Here is an 18575-nt window from a genome sequence, read left to right on the forward strand (position 1 = left end):
GACTGACTATAACCTTCGAGTTATCTGTTCCGCTCCCCGAGAATACATTCCTGCCTACTAGATCCTGTAAACATCCTCCCCAGCTGCAGAGCCAAAGGGCCGACCTGTCTCAATGCAAGTAATTCATAGCCTCTGTTACCATGCTTCCATGGAAGGCCCCGTGCCCCCACGCTTCACATGCAGACACTTAGGCGCTTATACATGCATCCACAGTTAGCATAGAATAGCTTCTGCCCTAGAGACCTTTTCGCCCAGATAGTATAGTTCCTAAACATCAGATATCAGATATGATAGAAGTACAAGTTGATCTGACATGCCAGACTTCTGTCTCTTTCCGTCAGTATAAATGTCAAGTCCCCTGCACCCCGTCAATCACACGTCATACAGCTGCGCGCGCATCCCAGCTTCCAATTTCTGCTGACATTGCAACAATTCTGTTAGCACCACCCCTTGGTGCCACCCACTTGCGTCACCTATCAGTGACGTTTCTAGCACACACCTCTGGTTCACGCCTAGTTCACGCCTCTTGATTACGTACTAGTAACACGTGTATACTGTTATCTTGTCTTCTCTCAGCTGTTACGCCTCTTACATTGATTCTTATGGTATAAATCAAGTATATAAGCTATGTATTGTTAATAAACGAGAGCGCTCTATCCCTTCTGACATCCCTGTGGTGGTCAGAACATGATATCCTGATCAGACCATTCCTTTATGAGGAATAAAACCCTTAGAAACTCTAACACCACGGACTCTGTCTTTTTTCATTCCGATCTGAGTTATTATTGATTAAGTACTTACCTGCATAGAAATTAAGAGAGTAAATTAATTATTTACGTCAGTAGTAAAGAATGTCAGCAGAGAGGGAAAGAAAACAAATAAAGAGATGTTAAAGTACTTGTGACCTAGCTATAAAAAGTTTTCAGAAAAATTAGATAGTCCAAAATAGATACAAATTCACACTTTTATATTTCAAAAAAATTGTTTCCAAATCTTTTCTTTTTTCATAAAGGCTTTTGGGCCTCTATGTTTAGCTAATGTAAGTTCCATAATTCTTATTTCGCTAACCAAAGCACACCATTCAGCAACATTTGGAGGGTCTTTAGATATCCATGTCCTAGCTATAACTAATCTTGCACATGCCAACAGAATGGTTAAGAGATCCTTGTTGAGACAGTTAGTTTCTTGAATATCTAGTAAAACTAAATGTGCAGAGAGTACCGGATTTGCTATCTTTTTGGTTCTTAAGATTTCCATTATTCCGTTCCAGTATATAGATAATGCGGGACAGGAGAATAGCATATGCTCAATTCCGGCAGCATATAGATTACATTTTGAGCATTTAGTTTTATCTGTTGTGGAGTTCCCCTGTGCCCAGGTAGCGATTCTTTGTGGTGTATAATAAAGTTCAGTAATTGTTCTATAGGATTGCAATCTGAGATTAGAAGAGTGTACTATATTGTTTAAGTGCGATAGTGCATTTGCAATTTGTGTAGAATTTATGTCCAGATTAAGTCTACCAGACCATTTTGATGCAATTTTGATCGTATTATCACACTGGCCTTTAATTAAGTGTTGATAACCCAGTTTTATTAGTGATTTTTTTTATCGGAATATATACACTCTAATATGTCCGACTGAGTAACTTCCGTTATTTTCATTTAACTATGAAAACAATCTCTTATTTGTCTATATTTAAAGTGCATATCATTAGTTAAGCCGTTTGTTATTTTCAAGTTTTCAAAATCTAACATACCATTTGGTCCATAAAGGTCCCCCAATGTGATTATTCCATGTCTAACCCAACGATTCCCTGTCCCGTCTGAAAAAATATCGGGCAGACCAGGATTATTCCAGAGTCTAAGTTCGGCATTAAAAAATGAGTTTTTACCAATGAGCAGAATTTTATCCCAAATTTTTATGATGTGCTTCGCAGTCTTAAATTTGACCCGTTTGAAATAGTTCGGGTCGTGTGCGCGAAGTAAAAATTGATTACAGTCAGAACCTAACATATATTGATGAAAAAATAAGGGAGTTTCATTCTTTATTAGGCTCCTTATTCGACAAAAAAAGTAGCTAGGAAATAAAGATAAAAATCCGGAAAAACAAGTCCCCCTTTAGATGATGACAATTTCAAAAATTTAATAGCCCTGCGTGCCTTTTTGTACCCCCATAAAAAACTGCTACATATACCATCTAATTTTTTAAAGAAAAATTTATTTGGTTGAAGTGGTATAGCCCTAAATAAGTAGAGTAGTTTGGGTAAAATTTTCATTTTAATCAAATTAAGTCGTCCTAGTAAACTAAGAGGTATTTTATGCCATTTTTTAATACTTATAGTGGTTTCCTTTAGTAAAGCTTCATAGTTCATTTCCAATATTTTTCCCACATTAGCAGCTAGTTTAACTCCTAAATAAATAGCAGTTTGGCAGATATCATATATAGGTTCATCAGGGGTGTAATTGACAATAATTTGTGTTTTACTCACATTAAGTTTATACCCAGATACTTTTCCATAATTTTCCGCTTCGTTGATGATACCTGGCATGGCTTTATTTATATCCGTTGTGTATATTGCGATATCATCCGCAAAGGCAGTTAGTTTAAGGGATTTGCCCCCATGGTTAGCTGGGATAATATTAACCTGATCGTTTAGTGCATTTAGAAAGGGTTCAAGAGAGACAGCAAAAAGTAATGGAGAGAGGGGGCAACCTTGCCTTGTTCCTCTTCGTATCTTAAAACTAACTGAATCTTTGCCTCCGTAGCTTATCTTGGCCAATGGATCATCATATAGAGAGCTTGCCCATTCCAAATATGAACCAGATATTCCCATTTTCTTTAATACTTCCCACAAGTATTCCCACCCCACTCGGTCAAATGCCTTTTCCGCATCTAACATAATCATACCGAGTGGGGTGTCATTTGTTGCCGCCACATCGAAGGCTGTGATAGACGTATTTACATGAGTGGTGGTGTCTCTACCCATTACAAAACCATGCTGTTGTAGGTTAACCATATCTGGCATGATAGGGGCTAAGCGGTTGGCGAGGATTTTGGAAAAGATTTTAGCATCTGAATTGAGCAAAGAAATTGGGCGGTATGATCCACACTCTTTTTCGGGTTTTCCCTTTTTGAGGAAAAAGATTATTTTAGCAATTTTCCAAGAAGCTGGTGTTTGTTTGGATAAAAGGATTGAGTTTATCACATTTACTAATAACGGTAGTAGTTCTTAAGCACAAGATTGATATATTTCCAAAGGCAAACAATCCTCTCCAACCGCCTTACCTAAAGGTAAATTATCGATTGCACGTTCAATTTCAGCTAATGTTATTTCTGAATTTAGTTGTTGGAGGACTTCTATATTTGGTACCCTGTGTGTTGATACATTTTTATTAAGATATTGTATTATTGAGGTTTTAGAGGGTGTAGTTTCGGGGGCATAGAGTTTTTGATAATATTTAACAAATTGGTTCAATATTTGATCAGTTTGTTCATAAGTGTCTAAATCTGCTCCTATTATCGCCTTAATTTTAGTTTTGGCTTTTTTGTCCGCAGTTTTATAAGCAAGTATTTTGCCTATGCGATCACCGCCTTCGTATTGAGCAAACTTATATTGTGTATTTTAGCACTATATCTTTCTCTTAGGGTTTTTTTTAATCCTGCTTGTAATTCGGTTAATTTAAGTCTGATCTTATGTATTTCATTTTTTGAATACCTTGTTGCGTCAGCGAGTTGTGATTCAGTATCTAATATAGTAGAAGTGATTCTCTTTTTGGCTCTACGACTCTCTGCGTTAGACCTGAGTATATATTGTTGAGCAAACCCCCTAATGCTACATTTACAAGTATCCCATACGATGTTAATGTTAGCAGAGTTAATATTTAACAAAATGAACTCTTGAATATGTTTCTTTAGTGTTGTTATAAATCCTGTATCAGCCAATAGGTATCTTGGGAATGTAAAATTTCGTGGTTCTTTTTTTTGATCTTTTATAACAAATTCGAGAAGCAGAGGATTATGGTCTGAGGTGACTTTTGGGCAGATTTCGATTTCACAATTATTTATTATTTGGTCCGATGCCCATATCATGTCTATTCTAGAGCAAGATCTATGTGGCGCAGAAAAGTAGGTATAACCTGCTATCAAAGGATGTTTGGACCGCCATAAATCTCTCAGATTGTTTAATCTTGCTAATTCTAATATTGCTGATCGAACTTTATACATTCTTTTAGAATTGCTTTGCCCAGTAGAGTCTACTTTATAATCAATCACACAGTTGAAGACCCCAGCAATTATAATTTCTTTCTCCCATTCGAGTAGCTCTAAACTTAATTCTTCGAACATTTTAGGGACGTCAATGTTTGGTCCATATACTACACATAAAACAAACTTTTTGTTGTCACCTTGCATCTGTGCTATTGCCCACCTACCCCGAGCATCTGAAGCAGTTTTGATTGTATCAAATCGAGTTCCACTTTGTTTTAGCCGCAGATAGGTCAGTAAAAAAAAACACTTGACCATTGCGTATAACCTTGAGGCATGCAGGCTCTTGGAGATAAGCCGTGCATCCTAGATTTTTAAAGGCGTCTATCATTTTTCGAAGTTCCCAACGTCTGTCCATTGTACCTTTGCTTAGGTCAGATTTCACGAAGAAGGTAAGGTTGTCAACAGTTACAGGATTGTTTGGTCTGGCTTTGAGTAAAACGGCTTGTTTAAGTAGAAAATTCCCGAAATAGATCAAAAATGGTCTAGGGAATTTGCTGTTTTGATTTTTTTGAAAAAGCGGCAGTCTATGTACTCTCTGTAACTGGGAGTCCCAGTCCCAGTCTGAGAGAACACTGAAGGCTCTTTGGAATAATTTCACCATGAACGCTCTAGGGTCAGCCCCCTCCATTCCTTCTGGAATTCCAAATAATCTAAGATTCTGTCTCCGGGCCCGATTTTCCAAATCCTCAACTTTAGTTTCTAGTTTGGAAACCCTTGACGCATTTTCTTTAACTATTGAGTCAGTCTTGCTGGCACCTTCTTCCACTTCCACTATACGTTGTTTAATGTCCTCTATATCTTTTGTCACACCACCAAGGCCTTGACAGATATCTCTCATGCAGTCTTGTAGCTTGGAGTTGTCTTCTCTCAACTGCAAATATTGCTGCTGACTCTCCATTCTTTGAGCCAGAAGAGTTTGTATAATTGATTCCATAGATATGCTTGTTGATGTTGTTTTTGAAGTGTTTAGTGATAAATCCATCTCGTGTGCCTGTATGGGTATCGATGTATGACCCAGCGATGGAATTGAATGGGGAGTATCCGTAATTATTTTATTTGCCAGGTCGTTCCTAACTTCCAGTGGGCAAGTATTTGAATTTTGTTCCTCAGTTGCTATATTTAGCGTTTCTAGTTGATCTCCTGCGTTGCCCATTAAGTTTCCCACTGACAAGGCTTTAGTTTGTTTTAAGCTTGATATTATACAATCCAAGTCTTCATTTATCTTATCGGGGTTATCAACTGTGACCTCAGAGCCAATTTCCATAAGTTTATTAACCTCGAGGATATCAGTGAGAGTAGGGGTGGTTGTCAGGGAGACCCTTTCTCTATTCGCAAAGTTTAGGTCAGCGCCAGTTTCGCATATGGAAGTTGTTATTTCTTGATTCGCAGATGATGATTTCTTTATAGAGTCCGTTATGGAGTCTGTAGAACTTGTTTTATTGCTCCCCTGAGAATTATGCACATCTTCAGGACTGGCTCCCGAAAGTCTTAAAGCCATGTTCTTTACACCACCCTTTGCCTCCATCCATCTTCTCAACGGGCTATCATCAATTAGGTGACTCTTCTTGTTTACAGCTGGTTCTCTACTTGCTGATTTGAGAGTCAGATTTGTTTGTTTATTTTTAACCTTCATTTTAGTTTTCCTTGATCCGGTTAATTTCCTTGAAAGAGTTTTGGGAATGCTATCTATTTCCTCTTCATCAGTTAATTCCTCATATTCTATATTAGAATCTTCATCTGTAAGTTCAATAGTTTCTTGATTTAAGCCGTCTCCAGCCTTTTTCCCCTTCATTTTCATTTGGTTTGATAATGAGTTGGAATCCGTGTTTTGTTCCTTCGTGTCTGCCCCCTTTTTTAGCATTGCATTCTCTTTTGGTATGGATTCCCTAGTGCTTGACTGATTTCCTAAAGAGAAGGTTTCCGTATTGGCTCTAGGGAGCTTATCCGAACCCTTGCTTCCATTCTTGGTTTCAGATTTCTCAACAGAGAGTGTATTATTAGTAAGCAAAGCTACATTCATATTGATATTCGTGTTGGTAGCTATTTCTTTATTTTTATCTATTTTCCCTTTAAGCTTTGACTCTGCTAATATCTCTGTCTCGGATTCCTTACACGGCCCCTCATTGTTAGCCTGCACAAGCTTCGTATCAGGACCCGAAATTGCTTCATTTGTGTCGACAGTTTTTGGTTTGGCATTTTTATTGCTCCCACCATCGTTGCTGCCAGTGATTACTTTAAGTTTTGTTGACTGCTCTGCTAACGCCCCATTAATATCGCATGACGCTGCAGCTGCCATCGTACCTGTGTTCCCTTGTTGCACTGTTTGGCAGGTCTTCCGGCTCCTTGCAGACCTCGTTTGCCTCGATGTCATCGGCTCCTCAGGCTCCTTCGACTTCAGATTCTTCAAATGTTGGTAGTGTTGAACGCCGCGTCAGGTGAGCGTTCAGCTGCAAGGGAGGCAGGCGGGGTCCAGACACGCCCCACCGACCAGCCTCTCTGTTGTGCGAGAGAGACTAGCCCTTACGTAAGTCCAGGAGCGGAGCAGACCGCTATTGTGAAAAATCAAGACCCGAAGCATTAATTCCTGGCGTTTGGTGAAATAAAATGAAAGTGAACACGGTAACGATGCTGGAACAGCGTCTGGGCGGTGAGCGATTCGTTCTTCAAAATTCTATTAATTTTCTTCCTGAAGCACTGGCGTACCCACTCAATTCGCGGCTTCTCGGCTATCAAAATCAGCCGGTTTTTAGGTGTAGTAAGCAAATTGCAAGTTGCAGCTAGTCGTGACGGAGCAGCCCCATGAAGCAGCCTTCACTCGGCAGCGTCAGCCTGCCATCTTGACTCCTCCCTTGTGATGATTTGTAAGGTGAGACGTTAGACGGTCTTCTTGTGGCGTGACAGACATTTTGGTTAAGTATAAGTGGGTTGCTCCCACGACTTTGTTTTGCTTCTTGGTTTTGATTCGGCCATTGCAATAGTCGATGCCGAGGGGTTCATATATTTGCGAGTGTATCATTTTTGATAACCCCTTAAAGTTTGAAGCAAGACTAGTGAGCTAAAAGATGCCTGGTTTTAGCAAATTTAGGAAATGGTTTTGTTGTAGTTGTAATAGGGATTCCCGATTGGAGGACTCGTGTCCGATACCTCCGGTTGGATTTCCAACTTATGAGCTCTATTCAAAGCATGGTGTAGGTCCCATTACCTTTAATGAAGTATGGGTCTGTTATACAAGGAAAGATGGTGTTTTACGATGGCCCTAACATGGTCGTTTTGAATCAGATGTTTTAGATAACCTAGAAGTTGCGCTATTTAAGAAGAAAGCCCGGCCGGCGAGGTTTGACTCTTTCCGCCTTTGGCGTAAGGAAGCCAAACAGCGAGAAATTAAGCAAGCTAAGAGAGATAGGAAGGAAAGGAATATATCGGTAATGCAAGCTGCTAGGCAGTTTAAGGAAGATGAAGAAGGTCGTGCGATTGAAGTGTCAGATAGACAACATTGCATGGCCATTGACAAATGTTACCCGGTTTTGCCACCCCCCTTTCAAATGTGACTGACGACCCTGAAAAGCACCCTTTGATGTCACATTTACTGAGATTACCACCCCCTTATGTGCATTGTGCTACTGCACCTCCGTTACCTCCAGTTGTTGCACCCCTTGTTGCCGTTCAACCCCCTGTTGTTGTTCAGCCACCCGTTGCTTCACAGGTGGTTCTTCCTCCCCTGGCGCAACCCCCTCCAGGGCCGCCAGCCTTGCCACCAGCCTTGTCTCAAACTCCTTTGCCTTACACTCCTTTATCTTCGACTGCTCTTATTTCTGTCCCTACGTTTCTGTCGCCTCAAAACACTTTGTCTCCTGTCCTCATGTCAACCTCTTCTCCTTCTGCTCGGCAACGAATGACTGAGACTGTCACTAGTCTTTTGTCTCCTTTCTTTGGGTCACTGAATATGACCCCTGTTTCTGAACGTAAGCAGAGACGTAGCCAGCTCCCTGGTCCCAAAGAGCGGGCATTGTTAGATCTCCTTGCTCGTAGATGGGTTTCGAATACCTCCAAGTACAGTCCACAAGTGGTTATGGATATCTTCCTACAGTGGGAGGCACCAAAACAAAGGTATGTTTTTGATGTCATGTGTACCTTCCTTCGTCAGGAGTGGGAAGATAATGAGTTGGGTTCAATTCCACTGGAATTGCTTAATGTACAGTCTGAATTTGCTAAAGGGACGATAGTGGGTTCCGATGTTGAGGAAGCGGTAGAGACACTGCTCACTTTTAGGTCTAGACTTCCACCTCACTCATTGTTCGAACCTGACCCTTCTATTAGGAGAAAAGTGAAGCAGTATCCTATGAGAGAGGTTCCTCCTGTATGTAGAGAGGCAGTTGTGGCGGATGCCGCTCATGGTATTGCGGCTGCACCGGCTCATTTTCAGCGAGTGTGGGTGCATGTCCCTTGGAAGAGAGCTGAGGTCTTGGCTCTTAAGCAGACATTGCCTGACCCCCGTAAAAATCCTGCTGGTTATTACAAGGAATTGTGTCAGACAGTTGATGTGTGTGTTATGAATTTAGCTGACATAGATATGTTGATGCGTAATGTAGTTCCTCAACCCTTGTGGGCGAAGATCCGTCATGAGGATCACGCGCCAGAGTTAGGAGATACTTGGGTTAATATTACTGCTGCAGATGGTCGGCAGGTAGGAGGTGCCAAACCTGAACCCTTAGTTGCAGAACTACCTGGTAGTATTATTAATTTAATGAAAACTATGATGCCTCCTCTGCGGGTGAATTGGGACAAGTTAGCAGCATGCAAACAAAAGAAAGACGAGAGTGTGTCTGATTTCTTCACTAGGTTTGAGGAAACATTCATTGATCATAGTGGTCAGGACATGAGTACAGAAGGTGGTCAGAGGTTGTTTGTAGATAAGTTTGTTTTTAATTTACTTCCTGAACTTTCTACTAAGTTAAAGGACTCTGATAGTTCATGGGCTGTTTCTCCTTCGGCCCAGATATTGGCTACTGCTCAATACTATGAGGATAGAGATAAAGACGAGAAGGATAAAGTAGAGAAGAAGACTAGAGTATTAAAAACGAAAGTTCTTCTGCAGCAGGCTTATCCGCCTCGCCCTAATCAGCGTCAGTTACAGCAACCTTCCCAGTTTCAGGAACCCCCACAGTTTCAGAAACTGTTTCAGAAGTCTGAGTCTTTTGCTTCGCGACTCCCGCTAGGCCCAAATCAGTGTGCTTATTGTAAAGAAGAAGGTCAATTCAAGAATAGTTGCCCGATCTTGCTACAGCGTGCAAATGGTATGTCTGGTCTGAGAGGTCGTGGTGGTTTCCAAGTACCTAGGGGTAGGGAACGTGGTACGTTTCCCCAGATTGAACATTCCTTTTCCCCTCAGAATTCTATGAATTATTTTGACCAACAGAATGTTCCAACCGTCCAGTCCGCTCAGTACTACACTGATGATTATTATGTTGGAAGTGAGAGTGCTGGTTTTAATGAAAGTTAGGACAGCCATGGACAGAGGGAGTAGTGTCAGTTCCAGTAGACCAGAGTGGACCTTATGTTGAAGTGATTACATCAGGCGTGGCAGAACCTTTTCTTTTGGATACTGGTGCAGCAAAGAGTTCTATCATGCACTCTAAACTCCCTGGCGCACCTTTGTCTGGCTTCACCAATGTTTCAGTAGGATTTTCTGGCGCCCCAGTTCGTAACCCGATTTCTTGTCCTTTGCTCCTTTCTATTGGTCCCTGTGAATTGGAGGCTCCCCTTATTCTAACGACTGGCTGTGGCGAGAATCTGTTGGGTTTGGACTTGTTGAAAAGATTGCATGAGACATTACATTGTTCTCCTTCGGGAGTACATCTTACGGTGGGTAAGAAAGTGATTTCCCCGATGTATCTGTCTAAGGATCGCCTTCCACTAGAACTGCGTTCTCTCCCTGATACACTTTGGGCTACAGGTCCCAATGATGTTGGTCTCTTGCAGATTCCACCCTACGTTGTTACCCTTAAGTCGAATGCTAAATTACCTCGCATTCCTCAGTACAAAATTTCCAGTGATGGTGAAAGAGCTCTTTTTGCGATTATCTATGATTTTGTTGAGAAAGGTGTGGTTGAAGAAAAGAGAGGTAATGTGTGTAACAGTCCTGTTCTGCCTGTCCTTAAGCGTACTGACTCTTCTCAGCACCTGTGTATCGGTTTGTGATCGACCTTCGAGAGGTCAATAAGATCGTTGTGCCACAGTTTCCTGTTCTCCTGGACATTACTGCTTTATTGACTATGATCCCTGCCTCAGCTGCCTGGTTTTCTGTTATTGATCTGAAGAACTCTTTCTTCAGTATTCCGATTGCTGAGGAAAGTAGGGATATTTTTGGTTTCTCTTTAGGAGGCCGCAGTTTCCGGTTTAAGCACGCTCCTCAAGGTTATTGTGAGAGTCCCTCCATTTATAGTCAGGCTTTGAAAACTCAGCTTGATACTCTTGCATTGCCTTCTGGTGCTACTCTTATCCAGTATGTTGATGATCTGTTGGTTGCTGCTGATGATGAAGAGATTTGTAAAGAAGTTACTCTTTCTTTGTTGCGACACCTGTCTGACCTTCATCATAAAGTGTCACTTTTGAAGTTGCAGTATTGCTGCCAAGAAGTGACCTACATAGGTCATCTCTTGTCGAAGGAGGGAAGACGATTGACCCCAGAGCGTATTCAAGTGATTGCCCAAATGACTGTACCATGAACACAGAGAGAGGTGTGTGCCTTCTTAGGTATCACCTCCTATTGTAGACAGTGGATTCCGAATTTTTCTTTGCTAGCGAAACCTTTGTTGGCACTCTTAAGGACACACCACACCCTCTTCCTTGGTCTGACGAATGTCAGAAGAGTTTTTCTGAATTGCGTTATGCATTGCGTTCTGCTCCGGTGTTGGGTATCCCCGACTACAGTAAACCTTTTACACTTTATGTACACGAGAGAGAAAGTTGTGCGTTGTCAGTGTTGACGCAACAATTTGGAGACAAGCAGCGCCCATGTGCGTATTTTTCAGTTACTTTAGATCCGGTAGCTAGGGCGTTGCCTAGTTGTCTAAGAGCTACAGCGGCAGCGGCTGTTTCTATCCGACAGTCTGCTGGTTTGGTATTGGATAATACATTGATTGTGATGGTCCCACATGCAGTGGATACCTGTTCTGACCGACTTTTTCGGCCCTCCTTTGAGGGAGAATGATTGAAGGTGACTCCAGCCTATTACTCTTCTAGTGCAGGGATTAGAACTATAAACAGGGCCTATTCATAAGGCACAGTAATGTATTTTTGTACCCTTTTCTTTAGATCAGGGCTTATAAACTTAAGTTAGGGGATAGATTCATTAGTATTAGTGATAATCCGTCCTTTTGCAAGAGTGTTAGTATACCTTCTATGGAGTTATGCTTATTTCGGGCCTTGTAGGCCTCAAACGGGAAAGACTCCATCTTGTTTTCCGCCCCGGCAGCTTGAGATGCTTCTAGGCCAAGTGTAATGTTTTAGTTTCGAAGTGTTGTTCGCTTGGAGAGAACCGGCTCAGGCTGGCCCTTATCGAAAGACTGTATTTTTCTCCACTCCGAAGACACAACATCAGGCTGGCCAGCTGGGAACGTGTCCTTGGTATGGGGAGTTACAAGAATTTGGTGGGCGGCAGGTTACTGGCCGTAACTTTCCATGAAAGGACATGCTTCCATATTAGCGAAAGTGTTAGGCAGTGAGTCAGTCAGTCTGTAGGCGGCAGCTAGCCGTTAGCATCTATGCCATTAATTATTTTCAGGCAGACCGTCGCCATCTTGAAGTCCGAGAAAGATCATGAAGCTGATACTCTCTGAGAAAGATTGAAGGAGAAGGGGAAATAGCGCAGAGCGAGTGGAGACAGAGAGAGACAGCAGCTAATAAAGAGGAAGGTTCCAGTGACTTGGAGAAAAGTAGAGACGACAGAGCATAGCGGTGCAGACGTGTACTCGTGACTGCTGAGGTGTGATTCCGAGACGAGCCAAGGCACAGACGAGAAGGGAACCTAGATGACTGTTGAACCCCGACTTCGTGCTCACAAGGTGATCTCTGTCCTATAATGTGCACATTCTAACCTTTCACTTTTCTTTGCAGGATATATGTTATAGTATAGTGTTGTGTTTATAATTATTGTAATAAAATACCCCAGTTCTTAATGAATCAATATGTGCCTTGTATTCTTGTTCAAGCGGGGTAACCTGGTCTTCTAGTCAGACATGTTTTTCATGAACGGATGTAAATCCCGGTCAGGTAAGAAGAGGTGACTGAATAATGAGGGAGAGAGGGACCATTTGATGCTGAGAGCAGAAGGTACATAATTCAATTTGGCAAGCTGTGCTAATTCCTGTTATTGTAGTATCATCCCGAGTAGCCAATGAGAGATTCCTTCCAAAGGTATTCATAGGAGAGTGATCGTCGTTGGTAAGCGGCGTTAATGAGAACACCAGGTTGGAGACTGGTGCGTAGATCCGCCGGATTGCAGATCGGGTTGTAAGTAAGTGAGCACTGGGAGGGAGACCAGTGTTTAGGTCCGCCGGATTGTGGACCAGATAAAGAGAGAGAGCACTGGGGCAGCAGCTCAGTGTGTGTGGCACGCCGGATTGCGTGTCGAGTGAGCACTGATGGTGATCAGTGTGTACTGGTACATAATCAGAACTGCCCCAGGGTAGATTAGTTTGGGCCTAAGTGGCCGTGAGACTAGCTGGTATGAATGGGATATTGTAGAAAACCTATGCATGTGTATTGCTATTTTCCCCATCCTTAGGTACGAGATGTACATACATATACATATACCTGTTGTAAATACGTTCTAAGGAGGGAGGTGATTACGTTCCGACTGGGTTGGAGGGGCTCTAAGGAAAAGTGTGGCTCAGGGGTTAGAGGCGGCAGACCCGGAAGCTGAGATCGGCCCTGGACCAGGGTTCAATTCCCCGCCTCGGTGGGTCTTGGGCTCACAAATTCCACGGACTCGATAATTCTCGCTCCGGTGCCTTCTCAACTCACGGGTTCACACTCTGCGACTCTGGGCAATAGCTTGCTTAATCTCCACAACGGCCCCTCGCGGCGGGATGCCTGGCTTTCACCTTGTGGATCCCCTGCCGGGGTTATCTCACAGGGGAATACCAGGACGGGTTCCCTAAGCAAGCGCCGGGAAACCCTTTGTGGGTAGCTGTGCGCTATATAAGCTCAAATACATTTACATTTACATTTACATTTACATCCCATCTGGTTTGAGAATCCGGTCGTTACATCTGGCGTCACGAACTGTTTACGAAGCCTGTGTGCGCTGTATTGTTTTGATCTTGTTGGTTTGCGCTCAGCTCGTACGTATTTTCTTTGTTGATAATTTTGTATATATTTTTTGTGTGTCAAAATGTTTTCACGAAAGTCAAAATCTACTTTCAAATTTCCTGTTGAAATTCCCGGCTGGGAATCAATGCCTTACGAGGCCTTGGCCCATGAGTGGGGCGATTCTACTGGTTTGAGTGAGAATTGGACTTCTTGCTTGGAGCAGGCGGAGCCTGCTGATGTGGTTTCTTGCTTGCAAAAGGCTCCTGTAGTGAAGGGTGATGAGCTTCCTATTTTGGGACGCAGAGGTTGGATTGTGCTGACTGCATACAGAATGCTTCATGAGAAATTTGTAAAATTACAGAAGCGATTTGTGGATATGGAAGAAAAGTTTGTTGAGGTGCAGAATGCGCATACTCTTTTACGATGTCAAAATAAATTGCTTGCCGACAAACTTGAGACTCATCAGACTATTGCCGAAAGGGCTGCTGTTCGAATTGCGAAATACAAATATAGACACCGTCGCAGTCGTGTTTGTAAACGGAAGGTGCGTCTGGTCGTGGCGAAAGCCGGACTGGATTGGAACCCCGACGAGTGGGATGGTAATATCTGGGATTCAAATGATTCTGGCTCCTCGGCTGAAGAGAGTGACAAGCGCGAGTCTTCTCGCTCTGGACGTGATTGTAAATCTACTTCTTGTGACAGGGACAATGGTTCTAACGACCGTGGTCGCTCTTCCCGTTCTGGTGACGTACCTAATCTTGATTGTTCCTCTAAATCTATGGATCGGGCTCCTTCGGAGGCTCGTCCGGAGGTTTCTGCACACCCGGTTTTTCGACGTAAATTACAACAGGCTCCTGGTAATCCGAATGGTGTTCATTTGGATAGTATTGAAGATTTTACTCAACAGGAAGTTAGTGATATTTTACAATGATTTCGACAACGGCCTGGTGAGGCTTTGCTTACGTGGATGGTGCGCCTTTATGAGTTAGGTGCTGCAGGTATCATGCTAGATGCAGGTGATTGTTTACGTTTTTGCTCTTTGAGTTCCGATTCTACTGTACAAGACCATTTTCGAAATTATAATGGTGCTGGCCAGATTAGTCTGCTCCAGCTGGCGACTGATGGCTGTAATCACAAATACCCTACTGAGTCTGATTGGCCTGTCAATGACAAGCCGTGGTATACTTTGCGCGATGCGTCACAGCGTTTGAAAGAGGAAGTGATGAAAACTGCGATTTTTCTCAGTACTGCTGACCGGTTGTTGGATGGCTTATTGACATCTTCTGTGCGGAATCGCATTATCCGTTCTTCCCCTGTTGCTTATAAGCAGGTTATGATGACTTTATTAATTAATCAAACTGGCAATCCTGTGTCTATGGTGCTTGAATCTGTCCGTCAGCTTGGTGAGTTGGGTGACTGGTTTAAACCTGAGAGACAGTCCAGACCGGAGGGTCGTACTGCTGGTGATTATAAATTCTCTAGACGTGATATGTTTCTTGCACTGTTGGCTGATGGTGTGAAAAAGGAGGACATTGACGGTGAGCCTAATAATCGCTTATGGGACATGTTTCGTAAGCGTGGTTTGGATCGAAAGGAGGGTGCCCGTCGTGTGCGAAAGAATGATTGTGATCGTGAATATTCTGATGACAGTAGTGACGACAGGCGTCGTGTGGATTCTGATCGCTGTGAAGAACGGCGGTATGAGCGTGATGTGTCCCCGCGTTGTGAAAAAGTAAGGGGGAGAGAGGGGGAAAAAGAAAGGGGGAGAGATGATCGTGTCTATAACAGATATAGAGATGAAAAGGATCAGTCCCCTGAGTTGAGGAGAAGGGAGGATCGTCACAGGCTTTCTGATCGTAATTCACAGTACTATGAAAATGACAAAAATCCATTTCATAATGGAGATGGATATGAACAGGATATTTTGATACCCAAGAAACATGAGAGCATTTACCCTGATTTGTCCTGGTTGACAGAACGCAGTAAAAATGACTAGGAAATAGGTCAAGCTCCAGTACGCAGGTGGGCTCACAAAGACAATAGACCCTATGTAGATATTGAAATTTTTTGGAAACATCGTAATATCCAAAGGGCCCGAGCATTGGTAGATACAGGAGCGGAGGCCACTCTAATTCATGGTAAATCAAAGAAATTCAAAGGCCAATTTTTCACAATTACTGGTTTAGGTGGAAAGGAGACTCCCGCAGTGCAAACTACACTTGAAATGAGAATAGGTAGAATTCCCCGAAGAGAATATTCTGTATTAGTTGTACCACTCTTGGAGTATATAATTGGAATTGATATTTTAAAAGAAATGACTTTGCATTTGGATGACGGTTGTTATCAATTTGGAGCTAAACACTACATATCGTCCAGACCCGTACGGGTTGGCCGTTTACGAATGCCCCCCATAAAAATTCCCCAAGCTACAAAGGTGGTTTCTCAGAAACAATATCGTATTCCAGGTGGCCATGAAGAGATTAGTGCCATAATTCAGGATTTGGTTGACGCAGGAGTTATAACTCCGGTTACTTCTGCTTGGAATAATCTCGTTTGGCCCGTGCGCAAGAGCAATAATTCTTGGCGCATGACTGTTGATTATCGAGAACTGAACAAACACACACCCCCATTTACTGTTGCAGTACCAGATATTGTTACTTTAATTGAAAGAATCCAAAAGCATCCAGGTACATGGTATGCGTCTATTGATATCGCTAATGCTTTCTTTTCAATTCCGATTGCCCCCGAGTGTCAGGAACAATTCAGTTTTACATGGAATGGGCGTCAAATGACGTTTAGGAGTCTTCCTCAAGGTTATGTACATAGTCCTACGATTTGTCACCGGCTGGTGGCGGAGCATTTGTCCGAAGTAACTGTACACCCGCAAATTCAAGTGTGTCATTATATTGACGACATTTTAATTCAAGGTGAAAGACAAGATCAAGTTCAGACTCAATTAGATCAAACCCTTGACTGCTTACGTGAAAAAGGTTGGGAAATTAATCCTGATAAGTTACAAGGTCCATCCCAAAATGTCAAGTTTTTAGGTATCAATTGGCATGAAGGTCACAGAGAGGTGATCCCGCAGGTTAAACAAAATTTTTTAGATTTTGCAGTTCCGAGGAATAGAAAAGAAGCTCAGAGCTTCATTGGCTTTTTTGGTTTTTGGCGTCAACATATTCCCCATTTGAGTCAGATATTGGCTCCTCTATACCGAGTCACTCGCAAAAAGCATGCGTTTGAATGGGGTGAATCACAACAGAATGCATTTAACTTGGCAAAAGAAGCGATTCAGTACGCCTTGGATCTGTGGCCTGTGGGCGAGGGTGATGTGGATTTGAATGTGTCTGTACAAGGTCTGTATGCAAATTGGAGTCTATGGCAAAAGCAAGGCAGACAAAAAGTGCTGTTAGGTTTTTGGACTAAAAAGTTACCTGAGGCTGGTGAGCGTTATACACCTTTTGAGAAACAGTTGCTTGCATGTTATTGGGCTCTGGTGGATACCGAGCAATTGACTTTAGGTCATGATGTGATTTTGAGACCTGAAATTCCTATCATGCAGTGGGTTTTGAGTTCGCCGAAAACTCATCGAATTGGACATGCTCTAGAGGCGAGTGTGATTAAGTGGAAATGGTATATTCAGGACAGGGCACGTGTGGGTCCGAAAGGTGTGGCAGCATTACATGAGCAAGTGGCGCAGGCGCCATCGAATGAGACTGGGAGTGATTGCTCTGTACCTGTAGTACAGGAATCTCCTGTCAAGTGGGGTAAGCCATTTGATGATTTGTCCGCGGAGGACAGAAAACATGTGTGGTTTACGGATGGTTCAGCGAGGTTCATTGGAGAGAAACGGCATTGGAAGTGTCCTATAATCCTATCACACAAAGGTTGCTGAGTACAACTGGTGAAGGAAAGAGTAGTCAATATGCTGAATTATATGCAGTTTACCAAGTTTTGAAACAGGAACTACCTGGCACATGTCATATTTTCACTGATTCCTGGTCCACAGCTAATGGACTGGCGGTATGGTTACCAACTTGGCATTCTCATAATTGGGAATTGCATTCAAAAGAATTGTGGGGAAAAGAATTACGGCAAGAAATTTGGAAAATGCTCCCACAGAGTACTGTGACAATCTTTCATGTGGATGCTCATACCCTGATAGACTCCCTTGACAAATTCTTTCATAACATTGCAGATGAGAAATCTAAAATTGCTGAGGCAGTGGTGGACATAATAGATTCTGATTTGGCGGGATTGGTGAAATGGGCCCACCAGAAAGCAGGACACTTTGGAGAGAGAGCCACTAGCAGGTGGGCCGCCGATCGAGGAATTTATATTCCTCTAAATTACATTAAAGATGCTATTCTGCATTGTCCCATCTGTCAACATTCCAGACAACGAAAAGTACCACAAATTGTTAAAGGTCATTTGCATCGAGGAAAATTGCCCGCTCAAATTTGGCAGATTGATTATATTGGCCCGCTCCATATGAGCAAGAATTGTCAATATGTTTGTACAGTTGTCGACACTTACAGTGGCCTTTTGGTGGCCTTTCCCTGCAAACAAGCTACCCAAGTAAATATCATTAAAACATTGGAATTAATCATATTATATTATGGTGTTCCATTTCAAATTCAATCTGATAATGCATCCCAATTTCGTGGAAGATTGGTATAGGAATTTTGTGCGGAAAACAAAATAGAATGGGTGTTTTACATTCCTTATTATCCGCAGGCATCAGGCCTTATTGAGAGAATGAATGGTTTGCTTAAAGAACAGTTGCGCAAGTTAACTGACGACAAATACAAAAATTGGCGGGATTGCTTATTTCAAGCATTGTTAATTCTGAATAATCCTCCCTTGTTACATGCTGAATCTCCTTTGATGCGTTTGTTTCCCCCAAGTGTTGATGCGAAACCAAACACCATTGGCAATACTGTAATGTATTGGGAAATTTCCCCCGGAGCTTTGGCTCCATGCAGAGCAACCCCAGG

This window comes from Lissotriton vulgaris, chromosome 2_1, assembly GCF_964263255.1.
Source record: "Lissotriton vulgaris chromosome 2_1, aLisVul1.2, whole genome shotgun sequence".
NCBI lineage: Eukaryota > Metazoa > Chordata > Amphibia > Caudata > Salamandridae > Lissotriton > Lissotriton vulgaris.